This window comes from Otolemur garnettii, unplaced genomic scaffold (genome assembly GCF_000181295.1).
Source record: "Otolemur garnettii isolate 467f Iridium unplaced genomic scaffold, OtoGar3 scaffold00174, whole genome shotgun sequence".
Lineage (NCBI taxonomy): Eukaryota > Metazoa > Chordata > Mammalia > Primates > Galagidae > Otolemur > Otolemur garnettii.
In genome coordinates, this window is record NW_003852569.1 from 1,367,475 (window position 1) to 1,372,012 (window position 4,538).

Genomic DNA, 4,538 nt, shown 5'->3' on the forward strand with positions numbered 1-4,538 from the left:
GTTGCTGTGGGCTGTGATGCCACGGCACTCTACCCAGGGCGACAGCTTGAGGCTCTGTCTCAAAAAAAAAAAAAAAAGCACAAAAATAAGCAAAATTAACTTCCACGTTACAAGTCAGAATTGTGGTTATCCTTGAGCATGGAGGATAGGTAGTAACAAGAAGAGGGGGCATGAGGGACCTTCTGTAGTACTTGCTTCTTTTTTTTTTTTTTTTTTTTGAGACAGAGCCTGACTCTGTCACCTGGCTAGAGCACAGTGGCATCATCATATCGCAGAGCAATCTCAAACTCGTGGATTCAAACAATCCTCCTGCCACAGCCCCCTGAGTAACTGAGACTACAGCGTCCACCATGATATCCAGCTAATTTTTCTATTTTTAGTAGAGACAGCGTCTCATTCTTGCTCAAGCTGCTCTCTAACTCCTGAGCTCAAGCAATTCTCCTGCCTTGGCCTCCCAGAATGGTAGAATTACAGGCATGAGCCCCTGTGCCCAGCCATGATTTGTTTCTGTATCTGGGGGCTGGGTATAGGAAAATGTATGCAGTTTGTGAAAATTATCTGACTGTAATTTCAAATTACAAATGGCCACTCCTACTCTACTTTATGGATTAAACTCATTTATTCAACCTAATTCCTATATGTTATTGTCAGCTTCTTTTTTTTTTTTTTTGCGATAGTCTCAAGCTGTCACCCTGAGTAGAATGTCATGGGGTCATAGTTCACAGCAACCTGAAACTCAGGCTCAAGCAATCCTCTTGCCTCAGTTTTTCTATTTTTAGTAGAGACGTAGTCTCACTTTTGCTCAAGCTGGTCTCGAACTCCTGAGCTCAAGCAATCCACCCACCTCGTCCTCCCAGAGTGTTAGGATTACAGGTGTGAGCCACTGTAGCTGGTTAGTTTCTTTTCTTCGTTTAGAAGGTATCTTTGATAGTTAGAATGAGATGATATACAACAGCACCTAGACCACAACCACATTTATTACCTGGTTTGTTGCCCTCCAGCCTAGTCTGACTTTCTCCTTTGGAGAAAAAGAACAGTATTTGGAACAGCTTGAACTTGGCTTAAACACTGGCCTCAGTTTTCATTTGCTGTGTATACTGATGTGGCATCCACTTATGATATATGCTCTTTTCTATATGCATGTTACTATTGAATACAATGCTTTTAAAAACAAAAATAAGGCTCAGCGCCTGCGGCTCAAGTGGCTAAGGTGCCAGCCACATACACCTAAGATGGCAGGTTCAAATCCAGCCAGAGCCCACCAAACAACAATGATGGCTGCAACCAAAAAAAATAGCCAGGCATTGTGGCGGGCGCCTGTGGTCCCAGCTACTTGGGAGGCGGAGACAGGAGACTTGCTTGAGCCCAGGAGTTGGAAGTTGCTGTGAGCTGTGATGCCATAGCACTCTACCTGGGGGACAGCTTGAGGCTCTGTCTCAAAAAATAAATAAATAAATAAATAAAAACAAAAATAAAAAATTCCTAATCAAGGCATTAATATCTGCTCATAATCAGGCCTGTCAGTATCCATAATGCATAACATCTTGACTCCCTAGCGCTCTTCCCTCAGTCAGAGCCTGCTATTCGTACCTGCCACGTCTACACATGCCACACGAGACATCTGACATCAACCCCCTTCTTTTGTAAATACTTATTCATGCATCTCCCCCCACAAAATCATAAGCTCCTTAAAAATATGAACCTGGCTCAGTGTCTGTGCTCAAGCGGCTAAGGCACCAGCCACATACACCAGAGCTGACAGGTTCGAATCCAGCCCGGACCTGCCAAACAACAATGAAAACCACAACCAAAAAACAGCCAGGCGTTGTTGTGGGCGCCTGTAGTCCCAGCTACTTGGCATGCTGAGGCAAGAGAATCACTTAAGCCCAGGAGTTGGAGGTTTCTAAAAAAATCTGTGTTGTGTGAATTCCAGGTTACATATTCAAGGATCTTCCCAATTCTCTTTCTTTTGAGAAACTTGGGCTCTTCAGTTCAGAGAAGCAGTGTGGAACACTGGAAAAAGTAGACAGCCGCAGTGGCAGGGGTGCAGTTGGGAGAAACCTGAGCGAAGACAACTCTAAAAAGAAACAAAAAAGATATAAAAGTGTCTAATGGACACATGAAAGCGGCTCCACAGTGACTGGGGAAATGCAAAGGAGAATGACAGTGTCTTATCATTTGGGGAGAAATTTCGTCTCAAGACAAAACTTGGGCTCGTTGCCTGTAGCTCAAGTGGCTAAGGCACCAGCCACATACACCAGAGCTGGCAGATTTGAATCCAGCCTGGGCCTGCCAAACAACTACAACTAAAAAACAGCCAGGCGTTGTGGCGGGAGCCTGTAGTCCAAGCTACTGGGGAGGCTGAGGCAAGAGAATCACTTAAGCCCAGGAGTTGAAGGTTGCTGTGAGCTGTGATGCCACAGCACTCTACCCAGGGCAGTAGCTTGAGTCTCTGTCCCCCAAAATAAATAAATACATGAAGACAAGACCTGGCTCAGTACCTGTAGCTCAGTGGCTAGGGGCACCAGCCATATACACCGGAGGCCCCTGGCCCAGGCCTGCCAAACAATAATGACAACTACAACCAAAAAACAGCCAGGCGTTGTGGCAGGTGCCTGTAGTCCCAGCTACTTGGGAGGCTGAGGCAAGAGAATCACTTAAGCCCAAGAGTTTAAACGTCTTGCTGTGAGCTGTGATGTCACAGCAATCTACCGAGGGTGACACGGTGAGACTCTCTCAAAATAAATAAATAACCTGTAGAAGTATGTTCACGGCAACATTGTGTGCCAGAAGGCTCACTGACAAGAAAATGAGTTAGGCCAGGCACAGTAGCTCACACCTGTAATCCTAGCACTCTGGGATGCTGAGGAGGGTGGATTATCTGAGCTCAGGAGTTCAAGACTAACTCAAGCAAGAGACTCCATCTCTACTGCGACAAGAAGATAGCTTGACCCCAACAGCTGGAGGTTGCTATGAGCTATAACACCACAGCACTCTACTCAGGGGGACAGCCTGAGATTCTGTCTCACAAAAAAAAAAAAAAAGAACTACTTAATTCTGACATATTACTACAATAAATGATCATGCAACTGTGAAAATAAATGAACTATAGCAACACACATGGACATGAATGAATCTCAAAATTAATGTGAAGAAAAAACAACTATAGAATATAAATGACATGTACCTAGAGTACAAAACATGTCAAACCAGGAAACATTTGAGCATGTAGTAGAAAGTATAATAAGCAAGAAAATAAACACATAATTCAAGACACAGACCACTTCTCAGCAAAGGAGCAAGGAAGCAGGGATTACTATCTGGAAGGAACCCCAGGGATTCAAAACCATTGGTAGGTAATGTTCTGTTTCTAAAGGTGAGTGTTCAGTATATAGGTGTCCATTTTATTACTATACTTTAAAATGCCCCATATATCCAAGTCTTCTCTTTTGCTTTTTAGTGAAATAATTTTTTGTCATGTAAATCCTGCAGATAGGCTCGATGCAGTGGCTCATGCCTATAATCCCAGCACTCTGGGAGGCCATGGCTGGTGAATCACCTCAACTCAGGAGTTCAAGACCAGCCTAACCAAGAGCAAGATCCCATCTCTCCTGAAAATAGAAAAACTAGCCAGGCATCATGGTGGGCACCAGCTACTTGGGGAGGCTGAGGCAAGTAGCTTAAGCCCAAGAGTTTCAGGTTGCTGTGAGCTGTGATGCCACAGCACTCTACCTAGAGCAACAGTGTGAGACTCTGTCTCCAAAAAAAAAAAAAAAAGTTCTGTAGAGATACCATTTTTAGAACAACTAAATGGCAAATACTAAAGATGCCAACAAATCTGTGTAGATGCAGGAAAAAAAGACTAATCTGATATATTGATGGAGAAGGTAGAAATTTATAAAAAGCACTTTTGGAGGTTGATCTGGCAATATTAATTAAAAAGGTGTGTGTATTTTATAAACCCTTTGGACTCAGTAACTCTTTCAGGACTATGCCCTACGAAAATCCAGATACATTTGCTCAAAGGTATATAAGAAACTGGCTCAGCGCCTGTGGCTCAAGTGGCTAAGGCGCCAGTCACATACACCTAAGGTGGCAGGTTTGAATCCAGCCCAGGACCACCAAACAACAATGATGGCTGCAACCAAAAAATAGCCGGGCGTTGTGGCGGGCGCCTGTGGTCCTAGCTGAGGGAGGAGAGGCTGAGGCAGGAGACTCGCTTGAGCCCAGGAGTTGGAGGTTGCCGTGAGCTTTGATGCCATGGCACTCTACCCAGGAGGACAGCTTGAGGCTCTGTCTCAAAAAAAAAAAAAAAAAAAGAAACTGTTGGCTGTAATACTATTTGCAATAGTTTAAGACTTGGAAACAATATAAATATTTCTAGGAGGTAAATCAGTGAATAGAGTAACATATGGATGGCAACTATGAAATATAACAATACTGGCTTGGCACCTGTGGTTCAAGTGGCTAAGGTGCCAGCCATGTACACCCAAGGTGGCGAGTTTGAATTCAGCCGGGGCCCACCAAACAACAATGAC

At 44.1% G+C, this 4,538-nt stretch overlaps 1 protein-coding gene across 1 annotated transcript in view; it reads right to left on the reverse strand.

The window, feature by feature from the left end:
• Positions 1-4,538, reverse strand: part of TUFT1 (tuftelin 1) — a 48,037-nt gene that overhangs the window by 33,717 nt on the left and 9,782 nt on the right. The gene's annotated exons all lie outside the window — the stretch shown is intronic.